This window comes from Pelodiscus sinensis, chromosome 4, assembly GCF_049634645.1.
Source record: "Pelodiscus sinensis isolate JC-2024 chromosome 4, ASM4963464v1, whole genome shotgun sequence".
Lineage (NCBI taxonomy): Eukaryota > Metazoa > Chordata > Testudines > Trionychidae > Pelodiscus > Pelodiscus sinensis.
This window is the reverse complement of record NC_134714.1, coordinates 121,474,317-121,501,084: the sequence shown is the minus strand read 5'-3', so window position 1 is coordinate 121,501,084 and position 26,768 is coordinate 121,474,317. Positions and strand designations below refer to the sequence as shown.

General features: G+C 44.3%; 1 protein-coding gene across 3 annotated transcripts in view; it reads right to left on the bottom strand.

Annotated features, from left to right (window-relative positions):
• HRAS (HRas proto-oncogene, GTPase) overlaps positions 1-26,768 on the bottom strand; it is a 71,170-nt gene that overhangs the window by 26,470 nt on the left and 17,932 nt on the right. For 2 of the 3 annotated variants that reach the window (XM_075928303.1, XM_075928301.1), the window contains exon 2: positions 2,655-2,724. The exons of the other annotated variant lie outside the window; for it this stretch is intronic. The gene's annotated coding sequence lies outside the window, so the exon portion shown is untranslated. The remainder of the gene's footprint in view (positions 1-2,654; positions 2,725-26,768) is intronic. 3 annotated transcript variants of the gene reach the window in all.

Genomic DNA, 26,768 nt, shown 5'->3' with positions numbered 1-26,768 from the left:
AAAAATCAACAAGATAAATTCATAGAGTTTAGGTCCATCAATGACTATTAGCCAGGATGAGTAGGAATGATGTCCCTAGCCTCTGTTTGTCAGAAGCTGGAAATGGATGACAGAAAAGAGATCAGAACAGGTAGTCCTCTAGTGTTCACTCGCTCTGGGGCATCTGGCATTGGCCACTGTCGGCTGACAGGATACTGGGCTAGATGGGCCTTTGGTCTGACCCAGTATGGCCGTTCTTATGGATCCCTGGAAGTTAAACAGGCTGCCGGGCCTGCACCTGGGGGAAACATTTTGGTAACCGTGTAACTGCTAAAAATTATTGATTACTAAAATAAACGCCATCGACCATCCCTAACCCTTCCCCCCACATAACGTTGGGCAACTCAATGCAGAGCAACCGTCTCCCTCGACATCATACAGATAGTCAGCAGCAGAGCTTGGAATTGAATTTTTGTCTCCTGACATTGCATGTTGAGTTGTAATCAGTGTACCCTGTAAGCTGAGCGCTTGGGCAGCTGCTCAGGAAAGATTCAAATGCTACCAGCTGATGAGCTGCCAGCTGGGGGCGCTCTGCATGTGCTTCTACTGGTGGCGCACATCAACACATGCTTTGATGCACATAAAATTTATTCTGCACACAGATGGAAAAAAATAGAGGGAACATTGGTCCTAACCACTAGACCATGCTGTGAATAGAGTTTGCCCCAACAACTGCTTGATGAAAGGGTCCATTATAGGTTCTGGAGGGAACGACTGCTTGTTTCATGCTGGGTCTTTGCGTTCCTCTCCCTGGTGCCAAGAGTCTCCCTGTAGTGGAGGAACTCCCCCTCATCCTAGCCCCTTGAGACAATTTCTAATGGGAAAGCAAACCATGGAGCTGGAATGTCTGGCTGGCTATAAGAAGGGGCCCTGCTCTCCAATTATTCCAATCAAATCACAACAGCATCGTAAGGGGAAGAAGGGTGGATGTTGCAAGCAGGCAGGGTATGGGCACACAACCGTACAAACAGCAGCAAGAGCTAAAGAAAAGGGGACTGGTCTAACCTGTACACAGAAGCTGAAACAACTAACAGGACATCACCAAAACAAATAATATTTCACCTGGTTTGTGTTGGCCACACACAGTAAATCTTAAATATCCACCCTGGGCATGTACTGAAGGAAAAGGCTCCAGAACAATTGCATTAACACTCACACTTTGGTCACCTGCACTCTCAATCTACCCTGAAACCACAAGCTGGATCCTACCCCACCTGACTGACAAGCTCTGCCACTCTTGAATGACTCCACAAACAGCCACCATTTAGCACATGACAGACAGCATAGAAGATGAAGATATTTCAATAAGCAAACTGATTTTCAGGTTGTGGGCTGTGTGTGTGTGTGTGTGTGTGTGTGTGTGTGTGTGTGTGTGTGTGTGTGTGTGTGTGTGTGTGTGTGAGAGAGAGAGAGAGAGAGAGTGAGAGAGTGTGTGTGTGTGAGAGAGTGTGTGAGAGAGAAGGGGAGGTTTAAACAATAAGCTTCTATTCATGCAAGCCTTTACTATAGATGAATTTAGGTCATCTTCTAACCTGACCTAATAGGCATCAAACACAACAGCATTAAGGGGCAAAGAACAGCCATCTGCAAGGCAAAAGACAATTGTCCCGGGATGACTGTTCCAGGAGTATCAGAGACTAAAAGTGAGCATCACACTCAGCCGCCAGCAGTCTGTTCTACATGCCCCTAAACACATCACCAGGAAGTGTGCCACTAGGCGTTATAGCACAGGTTTGTTAAGTGGCTAAAATCGGGGGCAGAGAGGATGCTCTCTGGCTCTCTCGCCTAGGAAACCTCTAGGATTGCTGGACAACTGAACATGGAATTTTTTATTTTTTTTAAATGAAAAGAACACTTTATTGAAAACCTTTTCAGGCATGGAAACCCTGTTTTAGCAAAGGTTTGTATAGCGTTTTCAATAAAAATTGTGACAAGCATAGACTTAAAAGGCCAGAAGGGACCATTACTATCAGCTAATTTGACTTCTGATCCAGCATTGGACATAAATTTCCTCTAGTAACCCCTGTACTGAGTACAATAACTTGTAGTTGATCACAGCATCTCTCCCAGAAAGGCATCCAGGCACAACGGAAAAGACTTATCTGTGTTCTCTTCATCCAAACTTGTAAATACAAGCGGCTCAGAACATTTTTTTTAAATTAACCAAATTTAAGATATTTCTTAAATTCGTATTCTAAAACATTATCCAAAGTGTTACTCAAACTGGGTTTCTGCAACCAAACAGTTCACATACCCATTTTAATAACGTTTCTTTTTTAAATGAGATTTTTGGTGAAACATCGTAAGTGTTTGGTTTTTCCCATGAATAATTTCAATTAAAAATGGGTTAAGGGAACAACTGATAGAAAAAAAATTCCAAGCACATCAACCCACTCTACCACAAAAAGCAAACCACCAGCTCATGTTGCATGTACCACATCCCTCTGTTCCCAACAGGATAGAAAAGTCCACACAACTAACTACAGGGATGGAGCTTGGGAAGGGGACGGTTGGTCAGGAACAAAGCAAAAGCATTTCAGGCAACTGTCTCAGGGTACCACTTTCCCCTGGTCAGAAGATGGTTTTATCCCCCCATCACTCCATGTGCCACTCACCCTCTTGATGGCCACTCAGGCCCCGCAGAAAGTGGTGGTCCCCTCGTTGTTTGGGATGGCTCAATTCCCCCTGAGAAAGAACACAGAGAAAAAAAAGAGATGACAACGAGGTCCGGTATTGTGGAGAGGGCCCCATTAAAAACATAAGAAGGGCCATACTGAGTCAAACCAAAGGTCCATCTAGGCCAGTGTCCTGTCTTCCAATGATGGTCAAGGCCAGGTGCCCCAGAGGGAATGAATAGAACAGGTCACCATCACCTGTCAACCCTTCCTACCTTCTGGCAAACATTCTCTTAACATTATTTTTAAAAAACTGCTGCCAGTCCTAATGTTAATAAATAATGTTAAGGTTTAAATCATTTTTAATATTGTCTATCTTAAATTTTAACAGTTATGGGACATACTGTGGGGGAATCATACAATTATTCACTGACAGATGCAGAGATTCAAAAAGTTAAACTTTTATAAATTGTCAAAGCACAAATTGTCAATATCACAAGTCAAAATATAAAATGCAACAAGCCGTACCTGCTGTTACTATCCATTCACTAGTCCATTTGTAACCAGCCCAATTTAGGAGTCTAAATCACTGGATTTTGGCTAATAAGTTCTCCATTTTCCTTACTCTGCTTATCGGTAAGGCCTGATCATCAAGGGAAATGTTTTTGGTCTAGTTTGGGTGGATATTAACATTTGCCAGTCACTGATCAAAATCTAATCCTTCCAAGCTTAATTATTATTATTTGTATTAAAGATAGTCCTAGAAGCCCCAACTGACATGAGGACCCAACTGTGCTAGGCACCCTATGAAGTCCCTATCTTGAAGGGTTTACGAAAAAGAGACACAATGCCATGAGCTGCCAACAGATCAGCTGCCAGAGCTGGGACTAGTTCTAAGTTCCATATTCACTGAACTACGCTGCCTCTCAAAATTGGGTAATACTGTTTTAACTCATCTCAGGTTACTGGCAACACCTTCGACAAGGGTGTTACAGAAACTCAGATATTAGTGATAAGGGCCATACAAATACCTAGACACACAGCAGGTACTAGAGTAAAACTCCAATTGTCCGGCATCCAGGGGTCCGGAACTCCCGATAGTCTGGCACCGACTGGTACCCGGAAGTGGTACGGCCAGCTGGACAACTGGAGCTGCTCCACGCTGCTTCCCCAAGTCTGCTGATGATGAAACTGACGAGCGACGGACTTGGGGAAGCGGCAGGGAGCAGAGCAGCTGGGGTGCTGCTCGGTTGGTCCTGCAGCACCACCCCTCACCCCCTGCTCGGGGATAAGTACTGCAGTCTGGGGGTGGGGAGCCTGCTCCTCTCCCCTCCTCTCCCAGAAACTCTTGGCAGCAGTGCAGGGCTTCTCCCACCTTCCTGCAAAACGGTGGAAGGTTCGCCCCTCACCGTGCCGTTCCCGCCCAGCCTCCGGACACAGTGTGGGTCCGGCAGACCTGTCACAGCCCCCCTGCTGGAGTACCTCCTGATACTCCGGCATATCCGATAATCCGGCACCACCTAGGTCCCAAAGGTGCCGGATTATCGGAATTCTACTGTATTGGGTGAGGACGTGGGGGTAAAGTGGAAGAAGTGCAGTTGGGATTGCAGGCTGTGACAGTCCATGGGAGGAGTTACTGGAAAATAAGTTGTGTCCCTCTCAACAATACAGGGCCTTGCGTATTACTTTAAACAAGAGAGGCCAAAAGCCTAGTGGATAGGGCATGGGAGTAGGACACAGGAGACCTGTATTATCTACAGTTCCAATTCCGGGATTGGGCCACAAGAGGAAATGAATCAAGTGGTTTTATCTCAATCTCTAATGAGCCACGTAGGGGGAAAAATGGTAGCACAGCAGCCTCTCCATTCAAGGCCTGAGACAACAGAGGTTGGAGACGTGCCATCAGAGCCGGTGATAGGAGACATGGGATATCGCGAAACACCATATATCAGGACTTACATGTAGGCAGAGGGACAGCGGGGGAAAACCAGGAGTAAGGGCATTGGCAGAGATGCAGTTCTCGAATAGCGTCAAATTCTAGGTGCTTTCCTAAACTTTTTTTTTTTTTTTTATAAATTGCCTGACAGACATGATCAAATCCCTTCCACTCAAACACAGCCGTGCTCCTTTAGCAACTCCAAGCCAATGAGGTGGCTCTATTTTTATTTCATTGCCGTTCCTTGACTAGGCTCAACAGGGATGCAAGGAAGGATGGAAGCATTGCAGGAGTGTGTTAGAATAGGAAAAAAAAAAACACACCCACTGCCACAACAAAATCTCCCTCAGAGTCCCAAATCAGCCCCAGTGCACTCAAATGCCTGGGAAAATACAGATGAAAAAGAACCACAGTGTTCCCCCAACTCAGTAAGCTGAGGAAAGCAGGTAAAGACAAGCAGTCAGGCACCTGCCACTGGGATTCCCTTCCCATTGGGACACATTATTAACACCGGGACACAACGATCCCCCAGCTGAATAACTGTGCTGCAGCCAGCAAGCATGAATATGCATCAGTTATTATGTTGCGGCTGATCCCAGGCAGACTGCTGATTTACAGGCCAAGTGGGACTGCTAAACAAATTCCTTTTTCACCCCACACATGCTCCCACTGGCCTCTTTCCCCGGCACTGACAGGAGCTGTGAATTAATGCAGAGCACAGGGACTGGGCTAGGAAGAGGAGACAGCTACTCTGTCACTCAGAGCAAGGCAAGGAATGAGCTGGATGGGGAGCTGCCTGGAGCAGCCCTGGAAGGGACAACCGGGTCTCTCTTGCGGTGTAACACTGTACAGGTGAGGAGAGATGGGGCAAAGCACTTGGGAGGGACATCCGAGTCTCCAGACTCCCGGGCTCACTGTCACCTCTACAGCCATAAGTGTAAAACAGTGTCAAGTACTGACGAAAGGTGCCAGACTGACGTCCGAGTCTTCTGCCTGGCTCTGTGAAAACAGGCACCGCAGCAGCAATGTAAGCTCCACACCACTGCCACATCAGCCAGCAGCAGCACCACGGTAGGGGGACCACTTCTAGAGGCCAGGAGGCAACTAAATCTCCATGCTCATGAAGTTCAGAGCACGGCCCTGGGACCTGATTAATGCTAACTGGTTCTGGACAGAGACTGCTGGCTCACTGGGTGTACAGTATGGAAATGTCACCCCTAGCAAGTGTTGGATCTAAAGGGGAAGGAAGGCAACGGTTTAGGGGTAATGCAGTCAGGACATTCCCAAGTGCCATTCCCAAATATACCACAGCCTCACTCAGTAACCCTGAGTAAATCAAAGAATTGGATTTTTGGATAAATTAATGCATTTAAAATTAAATTTGAAATTACGGCAACCTATATTAAGGCCTCCACTTACGATCCTCTATTAAACTCATTTAAATTAAATTAAGAAAAAAAATATTCCAACAAAACATGTTGGCTACCAAAGTTTTTTAAAAATTCAAAATACTCAACTGGTGGAAGTCATGGGCTAAGCCCCTGGAATCTAAGACTGTCGAATTCCTAAACCAGCTTTTGACAGCAGTAGCCTCTACCACAAGTTGAGAGAGCGTATTCTTCATTTCAGTTGATGCAACTAATTATTTATATCAAATTGAAAGCTTCACATTCAATCATTGATATTAAAACAATTTTTCCATTTATATTTGTTATTTTCTTAAAAAAGTGGTAGAGCAATTATATAACTTAATGTTTTGCTTCTTATTTATAATACATTTTAGAAAGTCAGAAAAATAGGGAGTGACATTGTTTATTGATTGGATAATTAACTTAAGGTCTTTTTGAGACCTGCAGCCATAGCAGGGATTTTCCCCCTCCAGTTCCTAGGTAATGAAATCAACACTACAGACTGCATTCTGAAGAATGTGGTCCCTTTTTCCTGCCGTGTCCTGCTTTAACACCAGCATTGCACCTTTCCCATTCACTAAATACAGAATAATACTTTTATTTAATATGGTTTCACTAAACTTAGATAATACTTTTGCTTGATAAATCAGTTTTAGATACAAAAACATGTATAGATCCAGCACATTTCAGGAAGATTTAATTAATAAGAATAATTTTAAAATGTTGATAGTTGCATTTTTAAATGGAATTCCCACATCCATCCAAATATGGCATAATACCACCACGCTGCTCTTGTCAAACATAGATCTCAAAGCACGCTACACAGGAAGTTGGTATAATTATCCCCACATGCAGCCCGGTCTCAAGTCACAAATAAAAAGGTGACTTATTAAATGTGAAATGCGTCCTTCACCATTTTTAATCACAATAAAAATTAAAAAGAAATGCAGGGCTTTTATTTCAGCTTTGCTCAGAGTTTGCTTAATAGGATTATCATCACTGGGGACATTTTACTGAGCCATTTCTTTCAGCTTCTCATCCAGCTTCTGAAATCCTACTCTATATCTTTCATTCCTCTGCTGCCTCTCTTCCCATAGGCTTCTCTCTCACATTTGGTCTCCCTTTTTCGATTACCTATTCCACTACTAGGAAGAGCAAAAGTTACCTATAGATACGAGCTTCCACATTTCCAGCACCTCTCCCCCTTCCCTGTAGGGACAGGGCAGCTCAGGGCAGGACACAATCCGCAAACAAACAGGAATTAGCAATGACTTTTCTGAATAGTCAGCACTGCCTGATGCAATCAGTCCCACCAGCCCAGAACTATTATCTGCCATTCCAGTAGGAGGACAGAAGCACTGCTAAAAGGAACAGGAAGAGGAAACAGGGTCAGAGTTGCACTCAAGATAAAGCTTCTAGGGTGACCTTTGAAGTCCAGTTCACTTACAACAGCTGATCTCATCCGGTTCCCTTTTTGATCTGACCAATTGCATCATTCTGAGAGAAGCCTGAATTTCAGCCTCTAAACCCCTGTTGTCCAACCAGTTCTGAAGTAGCCGCCATTATAGTGGCTACTGCTATAGCGAACTAGCCACACTCAACCGGCCAAATAGCCACATGTGGCTAGTGGATTGGACACCATGGCTCTAAACGGTGATGAAGTCCTTGGAGAGGAGGAAAGTCCTGTGCAGCTATCTGCATGAAGCTACAGCACAAAGACGACCTGTAGCACCGCTAAGTGGTTCTCCTAAAGCAAATCGGTGCTAAGTCAAAACATGTCTCCCAGACAACTAAATTCTGCTGGCAACATATACACAGACTCCCTGCCCCCAACCTGCCCACACCTGCCCCCGTGGGAAACTTTACGAGCACACTCATGCTCATAGCGTATGGTCCCAATTACAGCCTACCACACCAACAAGCCCTCGAATTGCAGGCTCCCTGTGAAATGTCTGGTCCGTGAACAGTTTTGACTTCAGCAGGGATGCTTGATCCAGGAGTCTGTCCCCCTGGGAGGTGTAGCAGACAGGTCACCCTGGGTCCATCTACACAACAGGGCTAACCTCGAAATAAGCTATGCAACTTGAGCTACTCTAATTGCGTACCTTAAATCAAAATAGCTTATTTCGTCTTTTGGTGCTATCTACACAGCACTTATTTCGAAACAGAAGCTCTCTTCCCCGACTTCCCTTACTCATACAATGGGGGTTACAGAAGTCAGAGTAAGACGTAAGAATTTATTTCGAAAAAAATGGGCTTGCTGTGTAGACGCGCACTGCGTTAATTTGGAATCACTGTTGTTCCAAAATAATGCTGCTGTGCAGTCCTAGCCCCAAAGAAATGAACAGTCATCCCCATTCTAGCTCTATCCCATTTCAGCCGTCAGCACCATGGGATCCAGCGAGGCTCAATGCTACACACGAGTCAGGCCAATAGCCACTTTTCCAGGAAAGGAATTACATCTCTCAGCTAACCTGGAAGCAAGAAAATGGAGGGAAATGGCTGCTCAACAGAGAGACTGTTGTTCAAGTAGTAAGCAAGATAAGAGAGAAATAGAGATCACAAAATGTTTGGCAGAATATTCAGCTTAACTGTGTTAGACAGGCAAGCTGACATGCCAGAGGACTAGGATAGTGATATGTAGGAGCACTGTCAAAAATGTAGACACACACACACTTTCTTTCTCCTTATACTGATCCCTGTAAGCAGCACATTTCTAATGATGGTGCACATACCTAAGTGCATATAACAAAATGTATTCTGCACATGGATGGAAAAAGTTAGAGGGAACATCCTCCTCTTGTCCATCTGTCCCCAAATCAACCTTTACAAGTAGTGAGATGTATATTGGAGTTTGAAAGTTCAAAAATTCCTTCTGTATTTTTAATAATCTCATTATCTAAGACAATGTATTAGATAATGAGATTATTAAAAATACAGAAGGAATTTTTGAACTTTCAAACTCCAATATACATCTCACTACTTGTAAAGGTTGATTTGGGGACAGATGGACAAGAGGAGGATGTAATGGCAGTTCAATCAGCTCCCAACTCAGACACTTTCTCTAGGCCAGAGGTCTCAATTCAATTTACCTTAGTGCCAGTGGCAACCTTCAAATCCTTCTAGCAAGGCAACGGGCACTCCCCTCTGGCAGGCTCCAGGCGGGTAAGAGTCTCCATGCATTTTCGCTCTCCCCACACGTGTTTTCTGGACTCTCCTGTTGGCCTGTATGCTCCCCCTATAATGCCTGCCACCCCCGGATTATTTAAAATCCATCGCACGCACACACATGCACACACCCCCCATCACCACCACCAGGCACTAGAGTGGCTTCCTGTTGCTAGGTTCATGCTGCTGCCATCCTGCCCCTATGGCTTGGGGGGGAGGCTTGTGCACAGACATCCTGTCTATAGGCGAAAGCTTGTAACTATTAACTCATTTTGCAAAACTTGACTTGTGATCAAATCAGGAGAGCTGGCATCACTGATACGTAGCCTCCTGATAACTGGGCTGGTTTTGTTTTTTTCTTGGAAAGCCCTAGTAACATTATCAGAATTGAGCCAGTCCTTGGAACTTCACTACCTGATGCCTCACGCATTGCTATCACTGGGATCGCTTTGACTTCATAGATTATGCTGGTTTGTTAGTGGCTGGGATTCACTTCTAATATCATGCTGCTCTTTTTATATTTTATTTTATTTTTAAAGGACTCTCAGTTGGTAGAGAAAAGCTAGAAGGCACATCCCAAGTTCAGCCAAAGACTTCAAACACCACATGCCAAATAAAAAACTCTCCAAGTGTATTGATTTCAACAAGCCATTCACTTTTTTTTTTTTTTTTTTAAGAGGAGGAGGCTGATTCTTGAGTTTTGAATGCTTGGGGTTAGGCAATATAGTACATGCAAACTGACAGACTCTCCCATGTCCAAGAGCCCAGATATGCTGGAAGGGCATAAGTGGGGCTCCGCAGGGATCAGTTCTGGGACCAGTTCTGTTCAATATCTTCATCAACGATTTAGATATTTACATAGAGTAGGGGTAGAGAACCTTTCCCACCCACCCCCCGCTAGCCTGACTCTGGCCCCCAAAGCTCAGGGCTTCCACCCTCCCACCCCAGCATTAGGGACCCCCACAACTAATAGTAGTGCTGGTGTACACAAAATCTACTAGCCCAGGTCTGGTTAAGCTCTGGTGTGCAAGGGGAACATGGGGAGTGTCTCCTCCTCAGTTGGGGGCCACATCAGTGCGGATATGTGGATGTGTGGGGGAGTTGGGGGGTTTTATTGCCTCTCACCTGTGTGTGGCCCCCCAACTGATTTTTCTGTGGGTCAGCAGTCCCCCCCTCCAAAAAAAACAACCCCTAACCCCCAACCCCATCTCCCAACAGAGAGTACGCTTATTATGTCTGCAGATGATACCAAGCGGAGAGGGGATGAAAGAGCTTTGGAGGACAAGGCCAAAATTCACAATGGTCTGGACAAATTGGTGAAATAGTCTGAGGTAAATAGGATGAAGTTTAATAAGAACAAATGCAAAGTACTCCACTTTGTAAGGAACAATCCGTATCACACTTACAAAATGGGAAGTGACCATCTGGGAAGGAATACTGCAGAAAGGGATTTAGGGGTCATAGTGGATCACAAGCTAAATATGAGTCAGTGTGACACTTGCAAAAAAAGCAAACATGATTCTGGGATGCATTAACAGGAGTGTTGTGAGCAAGACATACGAAGTCATTCTGCTCTACTCTACACTGATTACGTCTCAAATGGAGTATTGTGTCCAGTTCTGAGCACCACATTTCAATAAAGATGTAGAAATTGGAGAAGATCCAGAGAAGAGCAACAAAAATGATTAAAGGTCTAGAAAAAGTGACCTATGAACGAGGATTGAAAGAATTGGGTTTGTTTAGTTTAGAAAAGAAAAAACAGAGAGGACAGGATAGCAGTTTTCAAATACCTAAAAGGGTTATTACAGGGAGGAGAGAAAAATTGTTCTCCTTGACCTCTGAGGATAGGACAGAAGCAATGGGCTTAAATTTCAGCAAGGCAGGTTTAGGTTGGACATTAGGATAAAGTTCCTGTCAGGGTGGCTAAACACTGGAACAAATTGCTTAAGGAGGTTGTGGAATCTCCATCACTGGCGATATTTAAGAGAAGGTTGAACAGACATCTGTCAGGGTCTGATGATGCTTGGTTTTGCCATGTGGGCAGGGGGACTGGACTTGATGATCTCTCAGGTCACTTCCAGTTCTAGTATTCTAGGATACACCAGTTGCTACAAAATACATGAAACTACAAAATACATGAAACCGAGTCCTCACCCTGATACCCCAATGCCTCATGCTGGGATGCTCCCCGCCCCCACCAACATTCATATCCTCTTGCTGGGATCCCGCCTGTACCCCAGTAACCAAAAGCAAAAGCCACCAGCACCGCCCTGCGGACTGCAGAATTGTGTCAGCTTGGGCAGCTCCCTGACCAGCACAGTTCGCACTGTCCCAAAGCGCTGACAAATTAAGTTCTTCCTATGGGTGTTCTTGTTGTCCATAAAATTGTTAAATCTTTCACAATCCTGCTAAGCTCTTTGGTCTCAATGACATCTAGTGGCAAGAAACCCCACCGTTTAACTGAATTATGGGTAGAAAATGATTTCCTTTTTCTAGTTTTGCATTAGCTACCCTTGGATTTCTTTTAGTTTCTCTGCATCTCTGTTTTACCTTCTGACTTTCATATTGTGACAACACAGGAAGCTAGAAAAGTATCTTGAGCATCTTTTGAAAAAAAAAAAAATCTCAGTATCTGTTCTTATTTACCAAAGGTGAGAAAATGACTCAAATTGAGAGGCAACCTAATCTAGCAGATAGGATCCTGGAAGACCCAGGTTCCGATCTCAGCACTGCTACTGACCAGCTGCAAGTACTTAGGTAAGTCAATTCACCTCCATGCCTACTTTCCCTTCCATCTTTTTGCTGTCTTGGCTATTTAGACTGCAAAATCTTCAAGGCAGGGATATCTTAGTCTCTCTGTTCAGTGCCCTGATACAACGAAGTTTTTACTTTAGGAGGACATCCCTAGATTCTACTGTAATACAAATAATAACAATGTCTTAAAATCTGGTATAGAATAAAGATTCCAGGTTGACTAACCTTCTGAATTACAATATTCTATGGCCAGCTCCACAGCTGGCATAAATTAGCTAAGAATGTCACTCCAAATCTTCTCCCTTTGGCAGATTTTACATTGTCATCTCTCACTTGCCACTTGAAAGTTTGTTTTCTTCTGAGTTTTAAACTCAGATGTCAGGCTGCAGCCTCTCCCTTCCTTTGGGAAATTCAAAACCTTGTGCTTCTTCATACTAAATACGCAGAAGGGTTCAAGACTGTCAGGTTGGATAAGCCTCAAGTTCTAGGTTGGGTTTTGAGGTTAATGTTTTTATGAAGCCAAATATTAATAGAAATGTTTTCTGAATCTTAAAAAGAACAGGCATAAATTTAGTGAACACAGCTTTGTTTCCACATAAGCAGTGCGTGCATCCCCAAACACTGAGGAACTGTGCTGGAGCCCAAGCCTGAATGAATGTACACTGCAAGTTTATAGACTCATACCACATGAGCCCACATTGGTTGGAGTGAGCTAGGCATGCCGGTTTTACTGCAGTGTAGGAGTGCTTTTTAGCCTATGATTAGGACTATGACTATTATGATTATGTACCATGTTAAGAGAGACAGTCCACTCAATATCAGAAACAAATATCTGTATTACTAGCAACACTTTTGATTATTGAGATGGCAAGAATCTTTGAAATCCAGTTTTCTTGTCACTGTTTCCTCTCAATGTTTCAGGCCACTTAGAGAAGTGGGGGATGGGGGGGAGAAATCAGTAAGTCCTGTCTCTCCTCCTCAAGTTCAGAGCTACAATGTCTGGATATCAAGCACTGAAATGAAAACCTGCATTTATTACTTTCACTGGATTTACTTGTGGCAACATTTTTATGGCTCTTAGGCTGAACAGAGTATCCCTCACCCCACCAAAACAAAGTCTGGGCCAAATTTAAATTGTTGGATCAAATGGTTAGGAAGCACTCGAGTAAAAATATTGAAATGTTCCATGATCAGATACGAAATCAATTCATTCAACTATTTAACAGAGACACGGCTCCCTGCAACTTCTAGGGGAGGCATATAACTGTACACAGACAGCATCTTGCAGCTCTGCTCACTTTAGACCACTTCATTTCAAAATAGGGAGTTACCTGAGACACAGAATAGGATGAGCCAAATGATGACGGTCTCCTGCTGCTGCAAAGAAGCAGCTTATTTGATAAGGCCCCCCTCACATACACACACCATAACAAAAGCAATATTCACGATAACTAGGTCTTCGGTGCCTCCTCACCCCCACTCTTTAAATGGAACAAAAAGGTCAATACAATCTCAAGCAGAGCTTTTGATAACCTGGATAGAGAGAGATTCCACCAAGTGCACTTGGGACTAGCTAACGTGAAAGGCCCTGGAAGAGACAATGGTGGAGGACTGTACAAAACTGTGAGTGGAGACATGATGGGTTAAGGTGCTTTAAAAATAAAAGTTCTATGCTGTGTCCAGGGTGAACAGGACTCAGCTAGCACTGACCTTCCTTTTTTATTTCCAAAGCAGCAGAATGATCCTGCAACAACATCCTGTTACAATAATTTTACTTCAGTCACTCTCAATCAGGGGTGAGCAGAGGTCTCCCAGGGGAACATCAACTCATCTAGATATTTGCCTGCTTTTACAGCAGGCTACATCAGCACTAGCAAATTCAGTACAAACTAAAATTTCACACAAGGACTGGCTTCATGCTGCTCTACACACTATAATGTAAGAATATTTATATGCCAATCGATTTAGGATTAGATAGTAAAAATAAGTAAGCACGCAATTTTCAGTAACAGCGTGCTCTGACACTTGCATTTGTGTGTCTGACTTTGTAAACAAGTAGTTTAAGTGAGATGGACTTTGGGGTGTGCCAGACAAATCCAACTCCTGAAAGGTGTACAGTAGTCTGGGAATCACAGCATACTGGAACAGGAAGGCACTTTGAGAAGTCATCCCGCATGGCAGGACCAAACATCATCTAGATCAGTGGTTTTTAAACCTTTTTTCTCACAATCTAGTTTAAGAAAATTGTTGATGCCTGCAACCCAATATAATGACTCAAGTGTGGGCTCCAGAATGGATGGATGAGACTTTAGAGGTGTAGGAGGGGGCTCCAGCTTTGGGGGTGCCAGGGTATGGCAGGAGGGGCTTACTTTTAGCAGCTCCAGGACAGCAGTGCAGTGGGGGTGCTAAGGCAGCTTCGTGACTCTCCTGGTATCCCAGAGGCAGCCAGGAGTCGGTTCCCAGCCAATGGGAATGCAGAGCTAGTGCTCAGGGCAGGGGCAGTGCATAGAGCCTTGCGTTCCCACCCCATCTATGAGCCAGGCCTGCTGCCAGCCACTTTTGGGGCACAGCATGGTTTGTGGTGCCAGGACAGGCAGGCAGCTGTCTTACAGGCAGCAGTACTGGGTCATGCCCCATAGTTTAAAAACCACTTGATTTAGATTATCCCTGATAGAGGTTTATCTATAGAGTTCTAGATGGATACAAAATGTGTCTCTGCATCCACACCTGTATCTGCAAAAATGAACCACGGATATCCAGACTTGCAGGGCTTTATTTATCTAACCTGCTCTTAATCTTCAATGACGGAGATTTCACAACCTCCCTAGGCAATTTATTCCAGTGTTTGACCACTATGCCAATTAGGAAAAACTTCCTAACGTCCAACCTAAACCTCCCTTGCTGCAATTTAAACTCATTGCTTCTTGTCCTAACCTCAGAGGCCAAGAAGAACAATTTTCTTCCTCCTCCTCGTAACACCCTTTTAGGGATTTGAAAGCTGCTATCATATCCCCTCTCAGTCTTCTCTTTTCCAAATATTGAGAACCACTGTGTTACACTGACATTTGATATAAGCAGGGGCCCTACAAATTCACAGCTATGAACAACTTCTCTCAGACAAGGAGGCACCCCATGGCACCTTACAGACTAATAGATTTATTAGGGCATATGCTTTTATCACAGACAGTGAAATCTGGTCATGTATGCCTTTACCCTATATGATATGGATTTCAAAGGGCAGACCAGTGTTTTGCAAAATGGGAGCCCTGACCCAAAAGGGAGTTGCAGGGGGGTTACAAGGTTATTTTAGCAAAGTCTAAATAGTGGGGTATTTAGTGGGGTATTTTAATGCGGTTTTCAGAGGTGGGTGGACAGAGAACAGCGGCTGTTGGAGCATCTAGCTCTGAAGGCAGTACTTCGCCATGCAATAGCACAGAAGTAAGGGTGGCAATGCCACACTGCACCATCTCTATTTCTGCACTGGTGGTGCTAGTAGTGGCTCTGCCTTCAGGGCTGGGCTCCCAACTAGCAGCCACTGCTCTCCAGCTGCCCAGCTCGGAAGGCAGAGCCAGCACCAGCACAAAAAAGTAGTAGAAACTGCAGCTCCCTCTACAATAATCTTGTGACCCTCCCAAACAGACAACACTCCTCTTCGGTCAGGAAACCTATAATTACAACACCACAGAATTTCAGATTTAAATAGCTGAATCATGTAATTTCTGGGTTTTTTTTTTTTAAATCCTATGACTAAAATGTACCATGAATGTAGTAAAGCTTAAGTATAAAGGAGTGAGCCAGCTCATCCCTTTACTACTAGACCTGTTGCTCTTTGAGTAGTTTAGGGACCTCTTGGCATGTTAGCCACACACCAGTAAATAAACATGCTACTAAGATTGACTGGCATAGACTCTTCCTGGCAGAACTTACAGAAAGAGCAATAATAAGTGCTATGCATATTAAATAACTTCCAATCCACAACTACTATGGGGGGGGGGGAAAAAGCTGCCCAAATCACTGAGAGTGGCTCCTAAACACAACATCAAAATAGCAAAGTGACAAGGAACACCAATGACACAATGGTAACAGAAGCACATGACGTGTTTTAAGTAAACACAAGAAACTGAACACCTGTCTTTAAACAAAGTAAGAGGTATACCACCAAAAATCGGTCTACTCCTGAGAGGGATGAGAGTTGTGCAAGACAAAATATAAAGCAAAAACTTTCTAAGGCAAGAAACACTCACTAGGATATAGAGAGTCAGTTTAGACTGTGGTTCAACAAGCATGGAGTAAGATTTATGTGGCAACCAAATCCCACCGCGCACACACCTCCTTATCCAAACTGTGCTCAGTTCATGGTGCTTCCTGCCATTTATGAAATGTTAGCATCTGACTTATTAGAAAAAGAGCTAAAATCCCAACCAAGCTACTAAGCATCTGCCAACGTCTTACAAATTGTCCTGTCACCAGTTGCGAGTACCTTCCCCTATAGTTCAGCACAATCTGAAGGGCATGTCCAAACAGAAGCAAATTTAAATCAACCACCAAGCCAAAAGGCTAAAACTTAACAACGATTCTCCTTTCAAGCAAAACATTTCTGTGCAACCGTGGCCAACATTAAGTAGTAGAGGAGCTATATTCCTTTCATTGCCTACACAGATCTAGGTTGTTTTTGCACAGTATCTATCAGCCTGGCATCATAGCAGAGCAGAGCAGAGCAGAGCAGAGCACCACATCTGACTGCAATCATACACAACAGGTTAAAGCACAGGCTCAGGTTAAAGCACTGGTCTCAAACCAAAAGGCCTGAATTAATGTCTCCTTGTGGCTTTGGCCATTTGTTTTCCCCGTTTAACCGGGAATACTAACGGCAGCAGATATTATAGACGAATGGATAGATATATACGCATTGTCCACTGAGCCACCTGTTGAGAAGCAGGAACTATAAGTGACAGACTAAGTGAATCAAAAGTTCTCTCCATCCTTGTGCAGCTGTGTGTGACTCTCAGAGTACTTGATGCTTTACCAGGCACCACTCTGCTGTTGTACCAAAGTTCAACTGGGGGAGGGGTGAAGCAAAACAATGGAAATATCAAAGCAGAAACACATACAGTTTTTTTTTAATTAATTAATGAACAATGACATACACACTATGCTGAACCACTCCTTATCCTGGACGGTTATCACCTTTCATTGCAGCAGGCTTCTCTGTGCCAAGGCAAATAGATTCTGGCACATGTGGGTAGGATGGAGACAGGGAGGTTTGGAAAGGCCCCTTTTAGAAGAATTACTGAGATTGCTGGAGGAAGACATGATACTATGAAATCTCACCAGCACCCTTGAGTTGGCACAATACCACCAAACACCACCAAGAAAGGCTGGATGCAAAGATAAATGCTTCTATCGCAATTCCGGTCATCCAGACCTAGCAACGCCTGCACGACTGAGTGAAACAATCCACCTGGCACCATCCCCTTGCATGAGATGCAGTCTGGTTACGACAGCTGTATTATCCACAGTAGGAAAAAAATCTTCAGCAGTTCATTACTAAACTCCACAGGTTCCCTCCCTTGACAGGTTCTTCAGCAACAATCCTTCTAAAATGGTTGGCGCACCACATTCCTGCTGCCGTGCCCGCTGCTCTAACCTTCACAAAAACAGACATGATGGAACAAGCGCTTTTGATCAAAAGGAAAACCTACCCAGCCGGGAGAATTCCACTCATTTTACCAGGTCTTACTCCATCATTCAGCTCTACATCCTTTTTCAGCGCTTGGAAGATTTTTTTACATTGGCCTGTACATGCACCTTCTTGTAATTTATCATTAAGGCTTAGAGCCCAGGGAACAGAGATGGTCTCTCGCTGTGTCTCAGTACAGTGGCTCTCACAACAGGGCTGTTTGCAGGAAGTGCCTTGCACCTCTAGATACAGCACCTCTCAGCCCCATTCCATCTTGCATTCTTGGCATCTTGCTACCCAAACCACAGGGTGCTAAAATAACTAACTAACTAAATAAATGGGGATTGCCTATCTCCTAGAACTGGAAGGGACCTTGAAAGGTAATCGAGTCCAGTCCCCTGCCTTCACAGCAGGACCAAGTACCATCCCTGACAAATTTTTGCCCCAAATCCCTAAGTGGCCTCCACAAGGATTGAACTCACAACCCTGGGTTTAGCAGGCCAATGCTCAAACCACTGAGCTTCCCTCCCCTCAAGGGAAGTTGTTTGAGGCTGGAAGTTGTTTGAGGCAGCAGGCTTGGTCTCAGGTGAGACGCAAGAATGAGGGAGTGCTCTGAAGAGAGCAACATGCGGCCTTTCTCTGCAAGGACAGATGTGCAACGAGGGACTCACTTAAATACACCAAAGTCAGAGGGCCAATACCTGAGGTGTCCTGCTCTGTTGCCAGCTGTTCTGCATGAGCAGCACAGGGTTTTCAGAGCAATAAGTGATTTGGATCTGACAAACTAAAGCCACAGGAAACACTATTAACAGCCCCAAGTCTCCTTTGCTATAAAGCCACTTTGCCTCTTTCCTTACGCAGTGCACACATGAAGACAGTGGACCTGCTTTCTGAGCAACACCCCTATGTTGGGGGCTTCCTAGGATGGTATAATGATCGCTCTATGCCCCACACCACCTCTCTCACAGTGCCAGGAGCATGGACATATTGCCACTGCTCTTCCCACAGGCCACAATGGAACTCAGGGTGCCACTGCAGGAAAGTATAAATTCCAGCAGCTCTGAGGCTACCTGAACTTATGCCAATGGCTAGGCAACACCAAAAGGCAAGGAGGGTCAAGGGCAGTAGAAAAAAAAAACCACTCAGTGTAGATTAGTCAGAACAGGAAACAGAGCACTAGGGTGTCTCATTAGGCTCCTTTTTGGTTTATTTATGGAGTTTAAACCCAATTCGAAAAAATAATAATGCAGTCTTGATATGGGGAAGGCCTGAAAGAGCTGCCCACTGTGCCATCCACAGGGAGGAGAGGGCAGCCATTCCCAAAGATATTTTGTGAAGTTTCTCTAGTTGTTTCAGGCGTAACTTTCCACCCAGCAAGTCACCAGGTGAGGAGCCGCCTCTGAGGGAGGAAAGGCAAGAAGAGCAGGTGGAAAGATAGACAGTGCCCCAGGGGGTGGGGAGGGAATTATGTAGATTCCTAACTGTCTCACTGACACCTTGCGCTATCCTCATCTATTTGCTAAATCCATCTGTGACATTGTGCCCTCATATTTTTCGGAGATATGAATATGCCTAACTCAAATATGCTTAATGCAAACCAGAGCAAGTAACCTCTCATTGGAGAGCTTTTAATCTCCTGAATGTGTATATATTACTAGTGTGCATGTATCATTCCTATGCTTGGCATTAAACAGATTTATGCTTCGTATTTCTATGTATCTAGATGTGCTAATGAAGGCCATTAGTGTTACTCATGGCATACTTAATGGCCCAGTACTCATGACAATGATCTGTGAATAGTCTTGTGCTTCCTGAAAGCCTGGATTACGGTTGGTCCTGCCAAGACGTGTGGCCAGGTCACCTGATGCTGGAATCCATTTTGGATGTGGTACTTTTCCCTGCTTACCACCCAGATTGACTGCTGGAATCATCTGGGACTGAACAGGGGAAAAGATCAAAACTATGGTTAAGGTAAGAGCTCATTTAACCAGTTTCTTAAGCCTAGGGTGTGTTTTGTTTTATTTATCTTAGTAACTTATCTTGATCTGTCTTATCACTTAAATCTTACTTTTTATATCTAATAAAATCACTTTTGTTCATTATTAAACCCGGGTAAATAGTTGCTACTGGGGGGGAGGGGGAGGAAGAGACTGACTGACAACAGCTGCGCATCTCTCTTGTTGATAAAGGGAGAGAAAAACATACGACCTCGCTCTATATAAGAGTTTTATGCAAAGTAAGATGGATTTATCTGGGGTTCTGGTCCCACTGGGGCTGTGCACTTGGGTGGTGTGCCAAGTCCCTGTGACTAAGCCATCCCAGAGCTAAGCTGCTCTCCGTGTCGATGTTGCTCTGCTGTGGGCTGTGACTCCAACTCTGTGCCTATGCTGGGGGAGACCAGGGGTTCAGCAGGAAGAACAGGGCACCCCAGAGGACAGGTAGGTGAGCTCAGTGGTATGATCAGCCCATCAAGTGACAGTCTCAAGGGGCTCTCTGATCAAGACCACCACACCATCCACAATCTTTCCTCTTGGACTTGGAATGTGTGTAAGCTCTCATTGTGTATGTACAGTGCCTCACACAAAGGCATTTTGACCCTCAAATGGGGCCTCTAGGTGCTATCATAATTCAAACAAATAATAAAAGAAAAGGTCATGCCTGAAAAGAGTCCTGTTTTCTGTAGGGTATACTCAGCAATATTTCCCCTGCAACAAGCTTCAGAGGGGATCTAGGATAGGGGAGAATTAAGCTGGTAAGTGGAAGACGAAGCAAGTTGCATTTGAGCCCACAGCAGAAAGAGTGAAGTTAGAACTGTGGCATCTGGGGATTCTGGAAGGTTCACTTTACAGATGCTAATTGGTAGATTGCAGCAGAGACAGACAAAAGAATAGTGCTGGGAAAAGGGAGAAAGATAATGGAGACAGGATAATTAACTTGTATGCTGGATAGATAAAACCATACAAAAAAGAAAATAGAGTCTGGGTGAAACCTAGGATTTTGAGACTGCTCTCAGGGTCTCTCTTCTCTCTCTCCCTTTCAATATTTCTAATAGGTGATCCTTTGGGATTGGCAGCACTGCAGTTCTGATGCAGACAAATGTAAAATGAGTCTGGGGCGGGAAGCCAAAGCAGACAGTACATATTAAAGGGAAGTGTCATGCCACTGGATTGAGCAGGCAAGAGATTTAGGAGTTATTTGTAAATGATTCTTGGAAGTCATCAGCCCTTCTGTTATAGAAAATAAGGAAACTGAGAAAACAGGGAGTGCAGGCAGACAAGTATTTCTTCTGACAGTGGGATAAACATGTTGGATAAACCAGTAAGAAAGACCATCAACTCCAAACAGGAAAAATGAACTTAGGGATTGCATGACATTTGCCTGGAGAGAGAATGGATTGAAGGCTTGAGGGGAAAAACGAAAGGGAAGGGCCAGGTTCAAATGAATGCCTACAAAACATAGGGGTATTAAACACATTTAAAGTCAACATGGAACCGCTGAAATTTTCAGCAGTTACACGTTTACATGCCAGAGGGAGGGGAGGGGAGGGTACCCTGTGAGCTAGTGCACACCGAGAACCGGCTTTTAAGCATCCCAGGAGCCTGCGTGTAACCATGAAGGTTAACTGTGTGCATGGTCACACATACACACCCCTAATAAAAAGTGCATCATTGCAAGTGAAGTCCCCTCCCCATCTCCCACTCTTTCTGCCCTCACCAGCTACTTCATGTCTCTTCAGACCTAAACTGAATCACTTCAACATGCTGAATAAAACAAGTGCTTACTCCCATCCTCTTAGCAGAGCCAACACAGCTGCAGAAGAGAGGTCTACTGGGCTAAATGGGTCATCACCACATTTACCAATCAAATACTGATTCCCATACTGCTAGCAAGCAGGAATGTTTCACTTTCACAGAACCATGCCGGGGGTGTAGGAGTGATGTTTTAGATTGTATGCACTGAGCAAACATGATCTATACATTCCAATGAGAAATTAAGAAGTCGACTGAGGTTTACATCTCTAAACGAGACAGCGTTGACTACTAGCCTGACCCAAGGTTGGGAATCAAACACTACCCCCGTCTCACTAAAGAGATGCACCTGTAGAATGAACTGTACCATGCTTCCCGCCAATTTGTTGTGTACAACCTTCCTCTTCAGACAGTACAGCTTGTGCGCTAAGGAACAACCACAAGCTTCCCTCTCTTTAAGTCACCTAATTTCCTCTAAGTTTCAATAGAATTCCTCTCCACCTCCCAATACTGTCCTCCAGATACTGATGGCCTTCTGCGTAAGACTGAAGATTTTGGGTCACTACTTGCCACTGATAATCAGTAGCCCGCATAAGTGGCAGTTTAGTAGATCATGGAGCAATAGCCAACTTTATATAAAGAATGAAAATCTGCCATCTCCAGGTCGTGAAACTCCTCTTCTTTTTCTAGCCTTGTAGCCCTGAGAGAAAGTCCATTAGTGCAAGTCTGATAATGCAGCATAGTTTAGCTTTCCAAAGACCACACCTCCATTTACCTGCTATCACAGTGCAGCACAGCAGAGTCTGTGAAAAGAGGACTGGTAGCACAACTAACCTCTTTAACAGTCTGGCATCCGAACTGCATTAACAGGACAGAGCTGTAGGGACAGGTCTGCATGAACTAGAGGCAAAAGCAGGAGCAGGTGAGAAGTTTCTCTCATTTCATATTTGCTGGTACCAACAAAATGAATCAGAGGCCTGTTTCCTGCTCAAATTCAGACACTCTGTATGCAGCCAACGTTCAAGTCTTTAAAAACACCAGTCTGCCTTTATTATGGCTGATAGCTATATAGTGCAAACGTATCACATCATATAAGCTGAACAATACGGGCCTTCGGATGGAGAACACCTACTACTGAATCCACAATACCCAAATGACTCAGCAAAGAACAAGGATGCACCATTCCATGAGAGGGGCTATTGTTCAGGATGTATGGATTACTAGAGCATTGACTACTTGTGGTAATTAAAATATCCTGTAGACACAGCCATCCCATCCATGGGATAGTTTGGGGTGGCTGCCCCAGGTCCTGCACTTTGGGTGTCTCACAGCAGGTGACTCAACCATCCTTTCAACGAGTCCCAAGGAAGCCCGGGGGATTACTTGGGGGCATTGGCAAGGGGGCTGGGCAGGGACCAGACTTGAAAAAGGGTGGAGCTGGGGCAGGAATTGCAGCAGTGGGTTGCCCTGAGCCCCACGTCTGAAGTACCGTGGGGGGGTGCCCCACCCTGCGTTCCCCTAGGGGCAGCCCAGACCCTAGGCCTATACACTTTCAAAGGAAATAAGAATGTCACGCTGAAAATTCTAGACAAATTTCTTGGGTAATTAGGCCAGATTCACGGTAGACCTAGAAGGCTGGGTTAAGATATGCAATTCCAGCTATAGAAATAATGTAGCTTGAATCAACACACCTTAAGCCAAGCTTGGCCCCGTCTTCACAGTGGAAGGCCGACAGGAGCAAACATCCCGCCCAATTTCCTTTACTCCTCATTACTGCAAGTACCACAGGCACCGACTGGAGGAGCATAGTTATTAACCATTCACAGTCTTGCTGGAAGGGCATAACAAGTGGGGTTCTCTGCAGGGGTTTGTATGGGGACCTGTTCTGTTCAATATCTTCAACCATGATTTAGATGATGGTACAGAGAGTATGCTTATTAAGTTTGTAGATGATACCAAATTGGGAGGGGTGCCAACTGCTTTGAAGGACAGAATCATAATTCAAAATGACCTGGACAAACGGGCTCAGGTAAATAGGATGAAGTTTAATAAGAACAAATGCAAAGTACTCCACTTTGTAAGGAACAATCTATTCCACACATACAGAATGGGAAGTGACTGTCTAGAAAGGAGTGCTGCAGAAAGGGATTTGCGGGTCATAGTGGACAAGTTAAACATGAGTCAACAGCGTGATACTGTTGCAAAACAAGCAAACATGATTCTGGGATGCATTAACAGGAGTGTTGTGAGCAAGACACGAGAAGTCATTCTTCCACTCTGCTCTGTGCTGATTAGGCATCAATTGGAGTATTGTGTCCAGTTCTGGGCACCACATTTCAACACAGATGCAGAGAAATTGGAGAAGGTCCAAAGAAGAGCAACAAAAATGATTAAAGATCTAGAAAACATGAGCTAAGAGAGAAGGCTGAAGGAATTAGGCTTGTTTAGTTTGGAAAAGAGAAGACTTGGAAAAGAGGGGGCATGATAGAGGTTTTCAGGTATCTAAAAGCAGGTTAAAAGGATGAAGGGGGAAAATTGTTCTCCTTGGCCTCCAATGATAGGACAAAAAGCAGCGGTCTTAAACTGCCGTAAGAGAGGTTTAGGTTGGACATCAGGAAAAACTTCCTGCCTGTCAGGGTGGTTAAACACCAGAATAAATTGACTAAGGGGGGTTGTGGAATCGCCATCACTGGAGATATTTAAGAGTAGGTTAGATACACACACGTCAGGGAGAATCTAGAAGGTGTGTGGTCCTGCTGTGCAGGCAGGGGACTGGACTTGATCTGGAGGTCCCTTCTAGTCCTATGATTCGCTGTTAAACAGCTGCTCTGTACTAGGCCAGAGTACTTCAGCAGTAACCCTAATCTACCTCAGAAAGATGTTGTGAGGCAAATGTGGAAACATGTTAACAATTCAATAGTTAAGTTTATATATAGCTTTCTATTCTAAGCCAAGTTGTCACATACCTTGCACAAAAAACTGCTTTCATATGTGAAAAATTTCACTTAGAAGGAACATAGTTTTGGAAAGTGCTAGTTTAATTAGTCAAAGTGACTGGAGAAAGAGTTTGAATAAATGAAAGACTTTTAGCTTCAAGACAACAAATCTATCTTTTCTTTGGAAAGACACTTTCCATAAAAGGCTTGATCCATTAAATCCCATACTTGTCTCTCTGTAAACAACACTTTGAAGTATCTGGGGGACAGTTCATTTAGGAGTTATTTGCTACAGGTATTTTAATCTCAACGTGTCAAAGCATCCTGGGAAGATTATAAAGTCCATCTGTCCTAGCCTGAAGGACTTGAAAGTTTCTCCCACAAGTTGCTGGGGGAGAGAGTGGAGATTAGAAACGGTAGTATAGTTCTAAATTATGGGTGACCAAGATTTCCAATACAAACATTGTCATCTAAGATACTGTTGTTGTTAAAGACTTAGCTTCTGGTAAAATTTGCAGAGAAAGCATGCTCCTCTTATTTGCAAGGCCAGAGACACACATCTATATGTAGTCACAACACTCGCCAAAATACTCTTAACTCTTGAAGTCTGAATAATCTTTAACTTTTTCCTCTCCGCAATTACTTTTAACTTTTGCCCATCTGAGTTCAGGTCACAAGTGTAAACACTGATATACCATGAGAAAAAATGGCCAGAAGAGCCTAGAAACCCAGTGCTTCAGTTCAATACATACGAATCTGAACATGTGAGTACTTTGTACCTGCATTCTAAATCTTTTAAAATACTCTGATTATTAATAGAAGAAGAGGAGTGTGATCTTGTGGTTAAGGCAATGGCCTGAGATACAGAAGACCAGGTTAAGTCCAAAGTGTGCTACTGACTCTGTGGCAAATCATTTAATTTCTGTTCCTAGGTTTCCCCATCTGCAAAACAGGGATATCACTTCTCTCCCAAGTTTTATTTGTCTTGTCTGTATTGACTATAAGCTCCCTGAGGCAGGGAATCTCTCGTTCTATATGCACACAGTGCCAGGCAGAAAGAGTGCATCATCTTGGTTAGGACCCACAGGTAACGCGATAACACAGCTAGGGTACGTCTATACTACAGGGTTTTGTCGACAGATACTGTCGACAAAACTTCTGTCGACAAAGAGCGTCTAGACTACATCCAGTTTTGTTAACAAAGCAAGCCACTTTGTCGACATAACAGTGTGGACGCAAAGGACAGTATAGATGCAATAATGCCTTCTATCGACAGAACTCTGTCAACAAAAGGCGTTATTCCTCGTAGAATGAGGTTTACATACGTCGACAAAACTGCTGAGTTTTGTTGACGTTATGTCGACATAACTCAAAGGCAGTGTGGACGCAGGTATAGTTTTGTCGACAAAAGTCCACTTTTGTCGACAAAACCCTGTAGTCTAGACACACTCCTAGATAATAACGAATAAGGCAACTCCATTCGGTATTCATTTACAGATGCTAGAGTGGATATTGCTGTCTCTACCACATACCCCATTTCTCTACTCTTCTGCATATGCCAGGTAGTAATGCTGCCATTTTGTACAGCATGACTGAGTGTAACACCCTGTCTCCTTAGCCTGAGGCCTGGGTAAACTTGACAGGCACATCAGAGGCTGTGATATTCATGTCAATTTTCAGAGCAAAACTGCACTTTCAACAACGTAATTACTACTCATCATGCTGACCGGCTCTGGCTCATTGGTTTCTTCCACACGTTTGCTGGATGCAGCTGTTGTCCAAGTAAGATCTTTGAGGCAAAGACTGTCTGTTATACCTGCAGATATGCCCAATAGAGCAAGGCCCTGATTCACCATTGGGATCCTCTGGCACTACAATAATGCAGCCAATAAAAACCATCCCCACACAGCCTTGCTGCCTACCAGCGCCACATTCACCAAGGCTCTTGAAACAAACTTTCTTTAAAGAGACAGGGAGAGATCTGGGGTATTAGTTCCATCAGGCGTATTACAGAATTCACCAGGTCTTGTATATAAACCTGCAGCCAGAATTCAGGATGCTAGCCATAGAGTCCTGAGTCCTACTTGACTCTACAGTTCTCGCTCTGTAAGACAGATCTACTAGGGCATTCAGCGCCATAGGTATGCAAGTGGAAACCAAGCCAGTCCAAAGGACAGTAATGGCAGGTGCAAAGTCTCCCATCCCACAGAGTACACACACACTTCTTTCACACAAGTCACCCGAGAGTCCAAAGCCCCAACCCCGGCTGTGCAACCAGTGTACTATCAAATGTGTTTATAGACCTGGTCAGCTCGCTTCAGCCAACCTTGCCTGGTTCCCCAGCTCAATCCTGCTAGCTCTCTACCACCCCAACTGTCTGGAACAACCATTAGAATTGCAACAGGACTTAAGCATCAGTTCTTGGTTCAGAAGAGCAGCGCCGATGCAGGAAGAGCGGCTGCTTGTGGGTCTGGACATGCTT